Source organism: Ceratotherium simum, chromosome 13 (assembly GCF_057802395.1).
Source record: "Ceratotherium simum simum isolate JZ-2026a chromosome 13, ASM5780239v1, whole genome shotgun sequence".
In the NCBI taxonomy this organism is placed as follows: Eukaryota; Metazoa; Chordata; class Mammalia; order Perissodactyla; family Rhinocerotidae; genus Ceratotherium; species Ceratotherium simum.
The window spans coordinates 49,305,797-49,325,911 of NC_141912.1; positions in this window are offsets into that span (position 1 = coordinate 49,305,797).

Below are 20,115 nucleotides of genomic sequence, written 5' to 3' on the forward strand. Positions count from 1 at the left end.
CAGATCCCAGGTGTGCACCGACGCACCGCTTCTCTGGCCATGCTGAGGCCGCGTCCCACATACAGCAACTAGAAGGATGTGCAACTATGACACACAGCTATCTACTGGGGCTTTGGGGGAAAAAAAAAAAGGAGGAGGATTGGCAATAGATGTTAGCTCAGAGCCGGTCTTCCTCAGCAAAAAGAGGAGGATTAGCACGGATGTTAGCTCAGGGCTGATCTTCCTCACAAAAAAATAAATAAATAAATAAATAAACAAATAAATAAGTAGGCTTTAGCAGTAAAACAGACGGACTAGCATAAGGCTTGGAAGAACATGGCATATTTGAGGAAAAGCAATTAGTTGAGTGAAGCTGGAATATAGGAGAGGTGTGGGAAGGAGGGAAGGAGGGGGTAGCTGGGGATAAAGCTACAGGGTAGTTGGGCTGAGTTGCAAAGGGTCTTGCATTCAGTATTAAGGATGCTAGATGTTGAATATTAGCCCATGGTCAATGAGGAGTATAAGCAGTTTTGCTTGTTTAGGTTAATGTTTTTCTTTAATCCTTACTCTGTTTTACACAAATGTAAATATATGAGTACACAAATATGTTGGGGTGTATTTTTTAGTCTTAAAAAACAAGAGAGTGGACTTAAACAGAGACACAGTTAATCCACTCCCCTGACAAATAGTCACGTGTAAATAAGATGCTATGCAATTCAAAACTACAACAACAGTTCTTGCCTCCATCCTGGAATTGTTCTCATAGCAGGATAAACCTGTGTGTGGGAACTTAGAGCTAGCAGTTAAATAAAATTCTTTTCGCTAAGCCCCATTTCCAAAAGATTCTATTCAGAATATAAAGGAGGGAGAAAGTGCAAATGACTACTAGGCTAAATTCTACATCACAACAAATGTTTGTAAAAGAAAGTGGCAAGTCTGTTTTGTTTTGCTTTTTCTCTTTCTGTTATGTTTTTTCACAATAGAACATGAGCTATTAGGACTAAATGATCTCCCACATTTTATAAATCTACAATTAAAAGATTTTGAAAATGGCTATTTCCACTGTTCTTTACAGGATGGCACAACAAGAGTGGGTACGCATGCTTAACTATGGGAACACGTGTGTATATGCCACACTTTGACTTGTGGTTTTGCAGTGGCCCCAAGGGTGCTCATGAGAACTCCAACAAATCATAAATGCACACTATTTATGTGGATAAACTATACACAAGGTTGTATAAAAACGAAGTAACAAATTATACATCACAAGGAGATCTAAACAATGTCATAAATCAATGTGGTTTTAAACTATTTAATAAAATGATAAAATATATTAGATATGTTGGAGTATTAGCTACGGAGGAGTTCAGATTGTTGCCCTTCTTCTGAACATAGTCCTTTGGGTTGAAATAAGCTGAATCATGTATAATCTGGGAAAATAATTATTTCTCTCTTTCAGCTTTATAGTCAAGCTGTTTTCTCTGAATGGAACACTCTTTCCACGCGTTCTCTCCCCAAACCCCAGACACACCATCCTTCAGTTCTCAGATAAAATGTCACTTCTTCAGCAAAACCTTCCATAACCTCCCATTTCCATCTAGCTTCTCATTATTATCTCTCACTGAATAATGATATTGTCTTTTATAACACTTCTCATATTTGATTGTATCTGCTATGTTTATGTGGTGTTTGTTATTTATATAACATTTTTAAAATAGCTGTTTCCTTCACTGGCCTGTTGCTCCCTCAGGACGGAGGCTGTGTCTCTTCTGCACACATTTGTTATCTGGAGTGAATACTGTGCCTAGCGCACAGTAGACAATTGATAAATGTCATTTGAGTGAATTAAATTAAGGGCAGTCGTGAAGGGGACAAAAGCTCGGAAGGTAGTTCAGATGATGTGAGGCAGGGAGACAGGGACAGCCTTACCACATCAAATTGCATTTAAATTATGGCTATGTAGAATTCCAGCAGTAACTTGAATATTGCTCTTTGATCTCTCATTATTCCAGTCGGGGAGGACTTATCATCGGGATCTCTGTGGCTTGAGCAAAACTGAGGCTCAAGCTCGAACTCTGAAGCTTGGAAGGTCCAAAGATCGGGCACATATGGTGCAGGGCACACAGTGGTGTGACTTTGAAGGTTCCAGCAGTCTTTAAAAAACTCTCTCCTGGCAATTCTTAACCACAAAGGGAAGAGGCTGGAGAGTAGGGGAGTTCAAATGTTTAAATAATTAGAGACGATTTTCTTCGAGCGCCTTCATAGACTTTCACTAGGTGAGGTAAATCTGGAAGTATGGGGAAAGGGTAGCCATGTTCTCATCCTAGGTTGATCCTTAACTTGCTGTATGGCTCTAGGAAAATGACATAATTTCTTTATCTTAATTTCTAAATATATGTAAAATAGGATGCCAGTTATTACTAGGAACTTTAATTTGAGTTTGCTTACTTTTGTTAGCAAAGACTGATTGAAATAGGACCACTGTTACTTTTAAATCGTCTCTCTCCACTTTCGTGGATCTACAATAGAGGGACGTTGGAGGATAAAAGTGCAAAAAAAGTTTTCAGCGCTTTGTATATTCTGGACACTTGAGTTAGGTGCCTATTTATCCACCACATGTAATCCCACCATAATTGGATATATTTTCCTGTTTTACAAATATAACTTGCTCTATTGATTTTAAATATTTAAGTAGTTACCCAAGCACCCAGCTGCCAGCTGGTATGAAGTCCAGTGACTCCCTTTTGTTGCTTCTTTAATGTTTTATTTCCAAAAAGAGACCATGGGCTTTATTTTGTCTAATAGGAAGGTCAGTCCAACTTCTCTTCCCAAGTGGAGAGAAGACTGGCACATTTTTTGCTGCCATACTGTATCTAGTGAAGAAAAGGTTCTTCTTGTTCCCACAAAGGCTCATGCCACCTTCTCAGGGCTACAGCTGGATGGCCCTGTGCCTCATCTAGGGCTTCCTCCTCAGCCGACGTGGCTGTGTGCAGCGTTATTTCCCAGAGCACTACCACCGAGCTGGCTTACAGGACCAGAGGCGTGAGTGCCAGCAGACCCAGAGCAGCTGTCCACAGCTTAGGCCCTTGTCTTAATCCAATGGTTCTTAACATTTCTTGTGCTGTGGACATTTTTGGCAGTTTGTTGAAGCCTCTGGATCTCTTCTCAAAATAGTTTTTAAATGTACAAAAATAAAATACATAGGCTTCCTAAGGAAACCATTTATACTGAAATTCGTTGATCAAGACATAATAAAATCCAGGGGCCAGCCTGGTGGGGTAGTGGTTATGTTTGTGTGCTCTGCTTTGATGGCCGGGGGTTCACAGGTTTGAATCCCAGTCGAGGACATGCGCACCACTCATCAGCCATGCTGTGGTGGCGTCCTACATATAAAATAGAGGAAGATGGCACAGATGTTAGATCAGGGACAATCTTTCTCACCAAAATAAATAAATAAATAAATAAATAAATAAATAATAATAATAAAATCCAAAAGTCTGACATAGGTGCTTCTTCATAATGCATAAAATGACAAGATCTGGTGGCATTTTTATTTTAATTAATTTTTTTCCCCCAAAGCCCCAGTAGATAGTTGTATGTCATAGCTGCATGTCCTTCTAGTTGCTGTATGTGGGACGCGGCCTCAGCATGGCCGGAGAAGCGGTGCGTCGGTGCGCGCCCGGGATCCGAACCCAGGCTGCCAGTAGTGGAGCGCACGCACTTAACCACTAAGCCGCAGGGCCGGCCATCTGGTGGCATTTCTAACAACTAGTATAATTTCAAAGCAGGAGTAATGAGTATAAACAATTATTACTCATTATTTTAAGATACCTGGAACAAGTCTAATACTATAGAAAATTATATGTGATTTCTGTTGGTGACAAAGTCATAAAACTACTGATGATTGTTGTTTATTTACTTCATTCACAATGGAAATGCTAAATTTCAGTTAAATGCACTTTTTTCCCTATTCAAATATATGGCCCACCTGAATTGTATTCATGGAACCTCAGGTTAAAAATATGTGTTTTAACTTTGGCCTTACTTCCTATTTTCTTCAGTGTAATTTTACCTCAGGAGTCTCCTTATCATTTCTTGTCTCTGGTAATTCTCACAGGCACCTTAGTTTATGCAAATAGATCTCCTTAACTCGGACTCCCAGGGATAAGTGGAGGAATTTTAGTCGCAATCTTCCTAGGAGATGCTGTACTCCTTAGATAAGTTGATTCAACGCCCCCCATGTGGTTAGCTTTGCATAAGAAGACCTAGAGGGCCTATGAAGTGAGCCTTAGCAAAGACGGTAAAACTAACTTTGCCAAGTTAGAGGAGAACTCTGCAGACAGATGATAACTTGAGGGTCAGAGAATTTGAGCAACTTGCTCGAGGTTGCACAGCAGGTAGAAGGCAGAGCCAGAGCAAACACAGGTCTGTCCAATTTCCTAAGTTTAACTTCTTTCAGCTATACCATTTTGTTTTTCTACATAAGATAATTTATGTTTACACTGTCTCAAGGTACTGAAAATATCAAAGAAACTTCTGACACATTGAAGAAAGGAATTTTTAATTTTAGCTCTGTTTTCTATTTATTGCATTTCATTTTACTTCGATTTAGAAAGTGCTATCAAATTAAGATAGATGTCAACTTTCTCATTTGGGGCACTATTTTTCCCAATGAGGATACCTTCGGATAGTAGAGAACATTTTGTGTTTGCATATTCAACAGATGTCCTCAAAGTTTGTCTCTGGGATGTAGTGGCTTTATTACAGAATTCTAAAATCACTGTGAACTTCAAACCTTGCAGACTGAGAAAAGAATATGTCCCATGTACTTTTAAAACCAAAAGATATGGAAACTATATCTTTATCTATAGAGGGACTGTTATATATACATTTATAGTATATATTACATATTTTTAATATAATTATATATTTATTTAAATGTAATCTTTATTCTGGAAAGAGTGGGGATCACCAACATATTCACCCTCAAATGCATATTAAATGAACAGATCTCATTAACCAACCAGATACAAAGAATCTTCAAATCTGGTCTTTACCATGTGTTAAGTGTTGAGCCATAGTTGACATTCTATAAAAGTGGGAGATAAGGTTTTTTTTTAATTTTACATTTTTAAAAGGGCTTTATTGAGGTATAATTCACATACCATACTATTTGCTCATTTAAAGTGTACAATTTAATAGTTTTTAGTATATTCACCAGTATGAGCAACTGTCAGTACAGTCAATTTTAGAACAGCATTATCACCTCAAAAAGAACACCATATCATTTAGTATTCAGCCCCCTATCGACACACCCCCTTCCCAGCCCTAAGAAACCACAAATCTACTTTCTGTCTGCATTAATTTCCCTTTTCTGGCCTTTCATATGAGTGGAATCATGTAGTATGAAGTCTTTTGTGACTGGCTTCTTTTACTCAGCATAATGTTTTCAAGCTTCGTCCATGTTGTAGCACGGATCAGCACTTCATTCCTTTTTATGGCCAACTAATGTTCCATAGTATGGCTATATCATATTTTGTTTATCCACTTTTCCATTGACAGACATTTTGATTGTTTCCAGCTTTTGGCTATTATGAATAATGCTGCTATAAACATTCACATACAGGTTTTTCTCTTAGACATATGTTTTCATTTCCTTTGGGCGTATATTGAGGAGTGGAATTTCTAGATCATATGATGACTCTATGATTAATCATTTGAGGAATGGACAAACTGTTTTCCAAAGTGTCTACTCCATTTTATGTTCCCACCAGCAGTGTGTGAGGTTCTGATTTCTCCACATCCTCCCCAACACTTGCTGTTATCTGACTTTTTGGTCTAGCCATTCTTGTGGGTGTGAAGTGGTATGTCACTGTGGTTTTGATTTGCATTTCCCGATGACCAATGATGTTGAACATCTTTTCATGTGCTTTTGACTATTTGTATATCTTACTTGAAGAAATATCTATTCAGATCTTTTGCTCGTGAGGTAATTTTTTAAAGTGTTGTTGAATTGCACCGATCCAGGTTCTTGACAAGACTCTGTCACTGACTCACATAGAATAAAGCAAATCTCTTAAACTGACTTTGTCACCATTTTTCTCACATTTAATGTGGCATTGAGGACTCTTGTCCATCTTAAGCAGTTGTCATAAAGACGAGGTGAGAGAGTGTATATGAAGGTACCTTATGAATCATAAAGACATGAGAATTCCAGGTTATTAAAGAGTTAACCAGGTGGTAAATGTATGGGACAGTTCTCTGGAAAAATTTGAAATCTCTGTATAAGTACATTAAATTGTAAAAATGAAGGCTTACTATTTAAATAATAAAGTCATTGAAATGGTTATATCTCATCAACCTTAGGAATCAGAAGAGATTTTGAAATTTTTTATCTGGACAATTTTCGATTTACAGAAGAGTTGCAAAGATAACAGAGAGTTCCTCCTTACCCTTCATTCAGTTTCTTCTAACATTAACATCTAACATAATCACGGTACAATTATCAAAACCAGGAAATTAACGGTGGTGCAGTGTTGTTATTGTTTCTATCAATTACACTGCAGACTTTTTCGCTACCGTCCTTTTTCTGTTCCGGGGTTCAATCCAGGACCCCGCAGTGCATTTAGTCACCATGCTTTCTTAGTCTCCTGTAACCTATGACAGTTTCTCAGTCTCTCCTTGTCTTTCATGACCTTGATGTTTTTGAAGAGTACTGGTCAGATATTTTGTAGAATGTCCCTCAATTTTGGCTTGTCAGATGTTTTCTCATAATTAGACTGCGGTTATGGATTTTAGGGTTAAGTACTACAGAGGTGAAATGCTCTTCTCATCCTATCATATTGGGGCGTGTACGATATTGATATGTTTCATTACGGGTGAGGTTAACCTAATTGGCTACTTGGTGTGGGCGGGCAAGAGTTTTAATGTTTAAAAATAATCACTCTCCACAGTCTTACCAAGAAAAGATTATGTCCCACAGGTTTCCCTAAATTCACTACTAATGAAATGACTGCAGTAGCTGTTATCCCACTATACAAAATTAAAATAAAGGACAAAAGAGGAGAAGGAGATAGGAGAGGAGGAGGGTGGGGGACAGAAACTTGCATCTGGGTTCCAGGGAGATCCCGCCAGCCTGATTAGTGTCCCAGGGCCGTTGGGCCCAAGGGAATATACAGCTTAAGTGAAAGGGAAGTCGTGTAAACCAAGCAAGGCTTTGAGCAAGCTGCTTTTCTAAGATAAGGTTGGAACCGAAGAGCCTTCCAGAAAATATGATAAGCCTTTACTTTTCTTCCTTCCAGAACTTGGTCTCTTGCCCCATCGCATTTTATCAGTATGCCTCAGCCTGCTGAGCTGTAGGCACTAATGTGTCCTCAGAGTAAGTGTTTGGTGACATTGTTAACTTTCACTGGAAACTGATACCTGTCAGGCTCTTTACACATGCTACTTATAATCCTTAAAACAGTTCAGCAACGTAGGTTCTTTTCTTATTGACATTTTATACATGGGAAAACCAAAAAACTAAATGACTTCCAAAGTCTGATACCATTTGAAAAGTCTAGGACCCAAATTAAAAAGCAAGTCTGTCTGACTCTGAAACTGTTCTTTTTCTTTGGTTAACTGATTTCGGTGTTCTTCTATTAAGTCTTTAAGGTGTTACTCACATCCTAGAAAAAGTGCTCCCCTTCCTAGAAATATAAACAATCCTATATGTATATATACACATGTATGTATACTTTTATTTTTAGTTTTTAAATTATAAAAGCTACAAAAATTTGTAATTTTTTAAATGATTCACACCATATGGAAAATAAACATCTACCCACTCATTCCCACTCTCACATCAATAGTTTGGTTTTCATCTTTCTGGTCTCCTTTTATACATATATGCATACATATGTTCTTATATACATATATTTTATTTTTTTAATACCAGTACCCTTATAATATAATACTCTTATTAAAAATCTAACCATATGTTTTAGAACATATGGTTTTGTTTTAGTTTTGCTTCTTTATTTTTTTCTTAAATAGAATCATCCAGTGTCCTCTCTCTTTTTTTTTTTTTTTTTGCAGGGAAAGATTCGCCCTGAGCTGACATCTGTTGCCAATCTTCCTCTTTTTTTTTTCTCCCCAAAGCCCCAGTACATAGTTGTATATCATAGTTGTAAGTCGTTCTAGTTTTTCTGTGTGAGCCACTGCACAGCACGGCAACTGACAATCATGTGGTGTGTTTCCGCCACTGGGAAGCGAACCCTGGCTGCTAAAGTGGTGAGAGCGCCGAGCTTTAACCACTAGGCCATCAGGGCCAGCTCTTATCTCTTTATTTATTGTTTTGTGGGGAAGATCAGCCCTGAGCTAACATCCATGCCACTCCTCCTCTTTTTGCTGAGGAAGACTGGCTCTGAGCTAACACCTGTGCCCATCTTCCTCCACTTTATATGAGTTGCCACCACAGCATGGCTTGACAAGCAGTGCGTCGGTGTGAGCCTGGGATCTGAACCCGGGCTGCCAGCAATGGAGCCCACGCACCTATCTGCTACGCCACAGGGCTGGCCCCCTTACCTCTTTATTTTTAAAGATGGTAAAAATATTCTTTAGTATGGATGAACCATATGTTTTAGTATTTTAATAGAGAGTCATTAAAGATTCTTACTAGAGGATTACAACCCAAAGGTGCCAAGAGCAGTTGATATGGATAGAACAATCTTTTCAACGGTGTTGGGAAAACTGGATATCCATAAGCAAAAGAATGAAGTTGGAACCTTCTCATATATAAAAATTAACTTGAAATGTATACACCATATACAAAAAATAACCAAACTTAAGAGCAAAAACTATAAAACTCTTCAGAAAAACATAGGAGAAATGTTTCATGACATTGGCTTGGCTATGATTTCTTGAATATGACATCAAAAGCATAAGCAACAAAAGAAAAAATAAAGTGGACCTCATCAAAATTAAATGTCCATGAAAGAACACTATCAACAGAGTGAGGGGCCGGCCCCATGGCTTAGCGATTCAGTGCGTGCGCTTTGCTACTGGCGGCCCGGGTTCGGATCCCTGGCGTGCACCAACGCACCGCTTCTCTGGCCATGCTGAAGCCACGTCCCACATACAGCAACTAGAAGTCGTATGACATACGACAATCTACTGGGGCTTTAGGGGGGAAAAAAAACAGAGTGAAAGGCAACTCACTGAATGGGAGAAAATATTTGCAACTGATATATCTCATAAAGGATTAATATCCAGAAAATGTAAACAACACTTAAAACTCAACAACAAAAAACCCAATTAAAAAATAGGCAAAGGCCTTGAACAGACATTTCTTCAAAGAAGATATATAGATGGCCAGTAAGCTTATGAAAAGATACTCAACATCGCTAATCATTAGGGAAATGCAAATCAAACCCACAATGAAATACCACTTCATATCCATTGGGATAGCTATTATATATATATATATATACACACACACACACATGTCCAGAAAATAACAAGTGCTGGTGAGGATATAGAGAAATTAGAGCCCTTGTGCATTGCTGGTGGGAATGTAAAATGTTGCAGCCACTGTGGAAAACAGTATGGCGGTTCTTCAAAAAATTAAACATAGAATTATTATATGATCCAACAATTCTACTTATGGGTATATACTCAAAAGAAATGAAAGCCAGGACTAGAAAAATATTTGTATATTAGTGTTCAGAGCAGCATTATTCACAATACCAAAAGGTAGAAACAACTCAAATGTCTATTCATGGATGAATGGATAAACAAAATGTTATATATACACACAATGAATACAACCTTAAGAAAGAATGAAATTCTGACACATGCTACAACATGGAAGAAACTTGAGGGTATTATGCTGAGTGAAATAAGCCAGAAACAAACTGAGAAATATTGTATGATTCCGCTTATATGAGGTACCTAGAGTAGTCAAATACTTGAGAGACAGAAAATAGAATGGTGGTTGCCGGGGCTAGGAGAGAAGGAGGAATGGGAAATCTTGTTTAATAGTTACAGTTTCAGTTTGGGAAGATGAAAAAGTTCTGGAGACAGATGGTGGTGATGATTACACGGCAATGTGAACATAAGTTAATGCCCCTGAACTGTACACCTAAAAATGGCTAAAATGGTAAATTTTATGTTATGTGTATTCTAACACAATTTTAAAAAATAGTTATTTCTTCAACACGACTTCAATACCAACGAAGATTGTGTAATATCTTGTGGTCACAAACTTAGGTTAAAATACTTACATGACACAGCATTTTGCCAGCAATCAATTCACCACATCTTTCTCTTAACAGTACTTCTGTCTCAGGCTGGAAAATAAAGTACCTCCTGTCACTTTCTGGACATAATTTTTATTAATGACTGCCCTGCTTCTACCGCCATTCAGTTTCCATTAGTGTCTGCTTTACCTCATAAGCCAAGGTCATGCCCTGGAAGCAAGCCGCTGGTCTCACTCAGCTCTTTCCGTTTAGAATTTTTCCAGAACAAATAAAAATTTTCAATAAATCATTGTCTCACATTAGGAAAAATGATCTCTGCCAGTGGAACAGGGGAAATTTTGCAATTTGAATTTTGCATCAAGATTGCTTTCGTAATTAAAAAAAAAAATCCTGTGCCATTCCAAATTTGAAAATTTTGAGAATCCTGTTGGCATGGTTTTATAATTCACCATTCATCTGCGTCACATCATGACAATTCATTTAAAAATATGACATGTCCTTTAAAAATGTTTCTATTCCAATAAAAGAGATGCTTAGTTCTGGCGATTTTCTGCCTGTTTTGTTTTCTTCCTTCTCTATGTTCTTTTTCCTCCTTCCCTCCATCCTTACCTTTTTTCATTTCTTTCTGCAATTTTTTTCTTAAAAAGAATAAAATAGACATGGTTCGAATAGCAAAAATTACATTTAACTAAATAGAATAACTGTTTTGGGGCATTGTAATATTGGAATTTTGAAACGGAGTGGATTACTATTTTTGAAAGTCATATGTTTTTAATATAATTCCAGTATTGTGCATTTCACTCCACAAACACTATATCAAACATTCAGTGAATTGTTTAGCGAGAAATTATACTGCCAGAACTCTGAAGCATTTATGAAATCTACCTGCTTTTAAAGAGCATCTTTTAATTTCATTTTTAAAACTGTACATAAACCATAAAAATATATTTATTAATCACAAAAAGTGATTGAAAATTATAATTAACTCTTTAAAATATATTAGCCTCACTGTAAAGATTTCTGCTGTTGTTGCCTTTTTTTTTTTTTTTTAAATCTTTTCTTTTTTCCCAAGGTTCTTTGTTTGGTTGAGAGAATTGTGTTTGACTACAAGATTTTAATTTTGATGTGTACCACAAAGGAGTATATTAACTATTTATAACTTTGAATACTTAATAACTTTAATTTTATGTCTTAAAAATAAATATACCTTTAAATAAATGATCTTTCTAAGAGAGTAAAATTCAATACACAATTTGAAGAAAATAAATTTTATATTCATTCCTAAATAATAAATTTGATGAAATATTCAACCAATATTATTCCTTCTCTGTTTCTAATATTAGCTTCTATCATTTATAGAAATGCTATTCATGTTACCATTATGTCAGTGTAAAATTTCTTTGGATCCTCTGGAAAGTTAGCAAGGCATGGTTATTTTCCGTGTCTGAAACTGTATGTATAGCATATGGGATTCCTGGTATGAAACTGCATGTAAAATAAAAACAGCATTAAGAGTAACATTGAATCCTTTCCAAAATATTTATTAGTTTTTTATAAGCATAGTTGATTGGATTGGCTCAATTGTATCATGTCCCCCCACCCCCCAATGCAGAACCTTCTCTTCTACTGTTTACAATAACAGTGCCATAGGAGTAAAGGTTGTGACTACATCTTGCCTTTTTCCACTGTTCCTACCTGTTGGGTGAGGACAGGTGTTGGAGGGGAAGGTGGTTGATGGTTCTGAGATCATGTGAGGTAGTAGAAAGGTGCCGTGCTGCACACCTGGGAATGGAAATAGGTGACCTTTTTCTGATCTCTCCCACCTCAGATGACTTGTGTACAATTTTATCTTTGGCTATAAGCATGAGGGCAGATTGACTTGGTAAGTTTTGATATTGCCAGGAAGACTCTAGTTTAGTAATATCTAAGTCAGAGACAACCATTCTGTCCCTTCCTGGACCATCCAAAAGGGAAAAACACTCAATTAAAGATCTCCTGCCCTACAAATATTAACTTTCCTCTTTTCTCTCCTGGAATCTAAGGATGATGAGAGAATGCTTTGTTATGGCGCTACTTAGCTCCAAGTTTTAGAATAACATGCGATGAAGCTAAATTCTACAAGTCTGGTTACCTTTGACTTTTCCTGTGACACAGAATGAATACTCAACCCCAAGCATCTTGTAAATCTAGGTCATTGCGTTTATAGGGAAATACTATTAGAAGAACTATTCAAAGTTTGTGTCCTGTATACGGAAGGTCATTGTGAAAATTTTGTACATGTATACATAGAGAATTAAATTCCACAGGGAAAAAGCAAATATCTCTTCACTTTATTACTGACCCTTCTTGTAATTCAGAGCAAGTCATTTCTCTAAGTTGTGCCTCAATTTTCCCTCTTGACAAATCATAGTTGTATCTCTTTATACAATTCCAGAGACCTCTGGAATTAGAGCTCTTTTAAAATATCAATTTGGAAACTTACTGGTTTTTAAAAACTTGGGCAAGTTAGATAATTTTTCTGAGCTTCAACTTATCATTTATACTTTGAGGATACTTACATTGTAAAGATAAAAGAAAATGAGAGGGGTTCTGTTAGTAGTGATTGGCACAAAGTAGGTTTGTCAGTAGGTTTTATTTTTCTCTCTACATATTTTTAGTGGACTCAAGAAAACACATAAGAGACTGTTTGTAATAGATATTAATCTACTTGGGAGATCCAGAATTAGTATTAGACTGATATATCAACAGATAGCCGAAACTGAGATGCATTTTTATTAATTCATTCATATATGGATGCTGTGACTGTTTTTATTGGAAACAACTGAAACAAAAATTGGTCAGTGTAGCATTTTCAGCTATATTCATTTTGAAAAAAAAAACAAAGAAGAAACCAAAAACAATGTGGAAGGGTGACTAACCTGAACAATAATTTAGCCACTTATTGATATTATTTCATTATATGGAATCTAAAAATACTAATCATTAGTTCACCACCATTTTGAGTGTGAGACTCCATCCTTGATATTAAAAATACTCACCAACTTATATACAATATGGTAGTTTTAGGATTTATTGATTGAGAAAATGCGTAATAAAAAAAAAAAAAAAACTAGTGAGAGTTCCCTTCCACCTGTCTGTGAGTTTGTATTCTAGTTATTTCATCATAGGAATATACGAATAAGTCCTATATTTCAGTTTATATTCCCTGAGGCTGGGGCTTAGTATTTATTTATTTTTGTTGTTGTTGCTTTTTTTTGAGGAAGATCAGCCCTGAGCTAACATCCATGCTAATCCTCCTCTTTTTGCTGAGGAAGACCGGCTCTGAGCTAACATCTATTGCCAATCCTTCTCCTTTTTTTCCCTTTTTCTCTCCAAAGCCCCAGTAGATAGTTGTATGTCATAGTTGCACATCCTTCTAGTTGCTGTTTGTGGGACGCGGCCTCAGCATGGCTGGAGAAGCGGTGCGTCGGTGCGCGCCCGGGATCTGAATCTGGGCCGCCAGTAGTGGAGCGCGTGCATTTAACTGCTAAGCCATGGGGCCGGCCCTGGGGCTTATTATTGAACATATCTAAATTCTACAATTTAAAGGCAAAATGAGGGCCGGCCCCGTGGCTTAGCGGTTAAGTGCGTGCGCTCTGCTGCTGGCGGCCCGGGTTCGGATCCTGGGCGTGCACTGACGCACCGCTTCTCCGGCCATGCTGAGGCCACGTCCCGCATACAGCAACTAGAAGGATGTGCAGCTATGACAGACAACTATCTACTGGGGCTTTGGGGGAAAAATAAATAAATAAAATCTTTAAAAAAAAAAAATAAAAAAAAAATAAAGGCAAAATGAGAAGAGAACTGTTTTTGTAAGTTGTTTTGCAAATATATGCCTATTTCTTCCATAGTCCATAGAATGTCATGGAGACAGAAGATTTGAAGTCTAAAATACAATAAATTCATTTATTTCCTCATTCATTCTTGTATATGATTGAGCCCCTGCCATGAGCCATGGGACTAGGGATACAACAGTAAGTAAGATAGAGGTGCTTTCCTCATGGTACTTACAGTTTTGTGGGAAAGAAAGACAATAAACAAAAACTTTATAGTATAATTATAGCAATAATAGTAACAGAAGATAGGTAAGAGATGAGAGAGAGATGTGTTTGTGTTTGTGTATGTGAGGGAGGGAGAGGGGGAGGGAGGGACAGAGAGAGATATCAGAGAAAGTCTGAGCAGGTGACCAACATTTGAGCAAGGTTAAGGGTTCTATACTCAACTCCAATGCGGGAGGGGTGTTTCCCACACCAACGAGAATTCTTCTGCACCAGCTGGGAGTCCTACAATTCAACTCAATTCTGATACTATCTGCCTGGAGATAGCATCAGGTTCCACAGATTAAAGGCTCAGTCCCACAAGACTGCCCTCCACTTCAGATGCCAATCACAAGCCTGAATTGTCACTTGTGCTTTTGACCTACAGGCTATAGATTGGAGGTTGCAAAGACCCTCTCCTTGGGTTTGATTAATTTGCTGGAGTGGCTTACAGAACTCAGAGGAACATTTTACTTATTAGATCACTGGTTTATTGTAAAAGGATACAACTCAGGAATAGCCAGATGTAAGAGATGCATAGGGCAAGGTATGAGGAAAGGGCACAGAGCTTCCCTCTCTCAGAGTGGGCCACTTTCCCCAAATCTCCACATGTTCACCAACCTAGAAACCCTATGAACCCCATCCTTTTGTGTTTTTGTGGAGGATTCATTATACAGGCATGGATGATTAAATCATTGGCGATTGAACTCAATCTCCAGGTCCTCTCCCCTCCCCAGAAATAGGGGGGACAGTAGGACTGAGAGTTCCAACCCTCTAATCACATGGTTGGCTCCACTGGCATCCACTCTCCATCCCCAGGTGCTTTCCAAAAGTCATGTCATTAACATAAAAAAAGACACTTACTGCTCTCATCACTTAGGAAATTCCAAGTGTTTTAAGAGCTCTGTGTCAGGAACCATGGACGAAGACCTAATTTATATTTCTTATTATAAATCATAATATCACAGTTCCTTCTCTGGTCTTTGAACATGGATCCCTTATAGCAAAACAATCATAAAAGTCAAAAGATACTGACATATTACTAGAATCATTCAGTCTTTAATACCTATCCAGTCCATCATCATATTCCATGAAAATGTCTCCCAGGGCAAGGCCACTCAGGTTTGTAGGCTTCCACTTGATCTTCTCATGCTCCAAAAGCAGGAGTGGTCTCAGCAATATATGGCTTCACCCTTTCCGACACCTGGCATAATTGACCTAAGAGATAATATCATTTCTTGCTCGGGAGCTCTTTCGAAGTGTTAATGTAATGTTGGATTTCACTCATTAGGTAACCCATTTTTCATCCCTTTCTTAGAAATCATCCCTATATCCAGCCCTTGTACTTGCAGTCCTGATCCTATGACCACTGCATCAGGTAGAGGGGAAAAAAAAGTTGAGGTGATGTTGGAAAGAAAGAAAAAAAGGTACAATCTTTAATACCAGTGTCCTCCCCCCCTTGGCAAGATTTGCACTGCAATACTAGCATCCTTCCCCACCCCCTTCCCCAGATCTAGAAGAAGAAACAGAAATCTAGTGGGGACACTCCTTTAGCCTCATTCATGTATGGAAGTGTGTAAGCCAGCCCTTCATGATTTTATCTCTCCATTTTAGACAACCAATATTTTAATTGCCTGTTCCAATTCTCTATCAAGCTATTACTCTGAGGAGGATATCTCTCAACCTATTGTTGGGCATTATAGGCTGTAAAGTGTGTTCCTTGGTCTGAAGAAATAGCGGTCAGCCATCCAACCTGGTGCACTATCTTCTATTCTGGTTCTTTTGTTGCATTCTGAGCATTTTCATCTACCACTAGGTAAGCAAAGCCCAGTCCAGAGTCCATTTGGAGCCCCCCACGGCTACCAGCACCAGTCTGACTTGCCAGCCATGTTCAGGGTCTTCCCACCAGGGAATCTGCCACATAGCCATTTGCAGTCTCTGTCTCTCTCATTGGCAGATAGAACAGTTCTTATTGGCATTTTGTGCCTCAGGGTGCAAGAAGACTATTTCTCAATTAGGCCATCTCTGCATTGCTGCAGTACCCCTATGTCCACTCAATTCATGGACCCAGGTGGCCACCTCAAGTAAGCACATGGGGGATAGCTCTTGTCGATTCCAGCCACCTTCCAAACCTGGAAGGGAGTTTTTCTGATGGAAATCAACACGTCCTACTTTAATGTACCTGTCTCATTTCCATAGGATCGTGCTCCATAAGGGCATCCCTTTAATAGGCCAGGTTTCCACTGCCCTCCTGCCTGACCATATGGCCAGGCCATTGGCCACTGCCCGTGAGTCAGTAAAAAACGAAACACAGGGGTTTTTCCGCTGTTCAATTCTTCCTTTACTGTTAGGAAAATAGCATGCAATTCAGCACACCAAGCTGATCTGTTTCTATCTTCTTCAATCAGAGTGGTGGCCTCACAAACAGGAGGCTGTCCATTCACCTTGGAACTGGCATCCACATCTTTGTCAGTCAGTTAAGAGCTGTTTATAGGCCACTGCTCAAGTGACAATGGAAGCCAACAGCTCCTCACACAGTCCTAGCGTTAGTCCCAGGGGAAAAGAGGCTTCCCGCTTACCAGTATCTCCTCCTTGCATTCTCCCAATAACAAGATCCTGTATAACCCATTTCTATATTATTACGGAACTTTTCTGGACACTCCATCCCCATTACAGAGTTCTCTGACACCGTCCTAGACGTTACGGCTATTTCAGGCTTTAAGATCACTTTGTGTCTTCCAGTCATTGAGGGAGCTTCGATTAATGTCTGATAGCAAGATAGTAAATGCCCCTCAAATGGACATTCTCCAGCCCAAAGTCCTAGCGGCTGTCGCTGGGGGGCGCCCATGGGCTTTTGCTGTAAGCCACAGTCTAGGCTCCACACAAGGCTATCACAGAGAATTTGTCCCCACCAGCACTCCAGCTCTATTCCACAATGTGGGCTCAGGCAATCTTACTGATTCCCATTTAACAAGTCCAGTTAACATTGCCTGAAGGGCAGATTTATGTGCCTTCTGTTTTACAACACTAGATAGGAGAAATATTCCCCAATCAGATATAATTTCCATTCCCATAATACAATCAGATAAAAGAAACGTAACCACTTCACGAAGTAAGCCAGTTCAAACACATCAATTTGCCTATAAACTTTAACTTAATTTCATCAACACTTACATTCTTATCTGTGGCCTCCATTAGGACTTCATCAGCAAGTTTTGATTTTACAATACTAGATAGGGAAAATGTTTGCCAGAAAACATTCAGGTAAAGCTAGACGAAACTTGCTTACATAAAGCCTACTTAAACATTCCAATTTCCGTAATCCTATCAACCATTAAATTTTTACATTCTTTCAATCTAACTGTAGCCCGAGTCAGGGCTTCACTAATGTGTTTTGGTATCACAGTTTGTGGGACTCTCATATCAAGGAGTCCTGGAAACTTCTCTTCTCCACCCCCTGACCGTTTTAACTACTCTTGCGTAAAAGGCTTTGGGTCCCCAATGAGGAGTTGAGCCAAGAGACCCTGCCCTTTTGTCAATTTTTAGCTTGATTAATCTACCTAACCACTGTCCCAAGCAATTGCTGGTCAGGCTTCTCACACTAATCTCTACCTTTCAACTTTTAAAATTTTTCCAAACAGGTAAATAGAGCAAACTTCTTTGGACCCCTTTAATGTTGGGGTACCACCAGGAGGTCCCTTTGGCCCACCCAACCTTAGGTAATGCTGTATTAAAACCTCTGTTTTAACCTATCAATGTTTGTTTTATTCATCCCATTTCTTACAAACCATCCAAAGATTTCCACCCTGCCGGATGAGTCCTGTGACTCTCCCCTTTCTGTTTTCTCTTTGTTTTACCCCATCAATATTTGCTTTACTCATCTTATTTCTTAATAACCCTTTAAAAACTTTTATCTTGTTGGAAAGAGTCCCTTGACTCTCCTGGGCCTCTTCCCATTCTCTTGTTTTTATTAGCATCTGTAAGACCCTTGAGGGGAGGCTGAGACAGCAAATTTGATAAGGCTTCTGGAACTGTTTTTCGGTTTTGCAACAATAAAGTTCTATGCTGCGATGGCCATGTGAAAGCATGGTCACAGCATTTACCGTGACCTGGGTAATGGGCATATTCAGCGAGTGAAATCCCGGTCATCGTAAAGCCAGTCCCACACGGCTTTGCATAAGAAGCATATCATCTGCTTCATCTGGGGTGTTCTACTTGGCATTTACAGGGGGTGATGGAGAGTCCCTCTTCTCAGAATAAACAAACCTTGCAGTGGCTTTTGTCTAGTACACCAAGCTGGCTGTTCCCTTGGGAACAACCCCCTGTGTGTCTGGATCACATACAGTCATTTGTGATTGTCCCACAGTGAGCTGCGGGTCCTGTATCAACCCAAACATGCTCTTCCACTGTGTAGCACTCAAAACCCAAGACACAGCCCTAAATGACTTACTTTCATAACCATTTTAATAAAGGTTCCTTAGGAAGCTGATGATGCTGATACACAAATGAAACAACTCCTTTACACTGTACACCCTGGTTTCAGGAGTTTCTTGGTTTTGCCCTTATTCCACTTTGACTACCTGCTTGGTGACCAGAAGTCTTAGATGTACTTTCTGTTCTCCCTGCAGATTTTCTCTTGGGAGGCAGCTTTAAGGCTAATGGTCAAAGTTGAGACTCACTGAAATCTGAGCTTGGTCTAGCATCAAGGTCTGACCCAGTACTCTCTTCAAATTTTCCCTTTAGTTATTTCAGATAACAATAACTTTTACCTTTAGTAACTGATTGCAGCATAGCTGCTGCTCCATACCATGAGTGATCAAGTGGCCACCCAGGAATCAAAGGTTCCTCATCCTCCACCTTTTCATCCTTTTTCTTCCCAAACCACATGCTTCCATGAGCCAAGGGCCATTCTGGCAAATCCCACTCTTCCGACATGACTAAGAATTCTACATCCAGTTACAATGTAGGGGAGAGAGGGAATTTCCCCACACCAACAAGCAATTCTAGGACACCAGCTGGGTGTCCTACAATTTAACTCAATTCTGACATTATCTATACCCTCAGATAGCATCAGATCCTACAGGTTAAGGGCTCACTCCCACACAACTGTCCTCCACTAAAGATGCCAATCACAAGCCCAGGTTGTTAGCTGTGCTTTTGACCTACCAGCTATAATTTGGAGGTTCCAAGGACTCCCTCCTTGAGTTCAATTAATTTGCTAGAGCAGCTCACAGAACTCAGAGAAACATTTTACTTACTAGATTACCAGTTTATTATAAAAGGATGTAACTCAGGAACAGCCAGATGGGAGAGATGCACAGGGCAAGGTATGTGGGAAGTGGGCGGAGCTCCCATGCTTTCTCCAAGCTTGCCACTCTCCCCAAATCTCCATGTGTTCACCAACCTGGAAGCTCTTCATACCCCATCCTTTTGTGTTTTTATGGAAGCCTCAGTATATAGGCATGGATGATTAATTCATTGGCCACTGGTGAGTGAACCCAACCTCCAGCCCCTCTTCCCTTCCCAGGGGTTAGGAAGATGGGACTGAAAGTCCCAACCCTCTAATCACGTGGCCATTTTCCACTGGTAACCAGCCTCCATCCTTAGGTGCCTTCCAAAAATCACTTCATTAACATAACAAAAGATGCCTTTATTGCTCTCCTCTCTTAGGAAATTCCAAGGGTTTTTAGTACTCTGTGCCCCAAAGGGGTAAAAGACCAACTATATATTTTTTATTTTAAATCACAATATCTCAAAGGTCCTAACGATGTGGCAAGACATGTACACACCTGGGGGAAGGTATTTCTGGTAGTAAGAGTAAC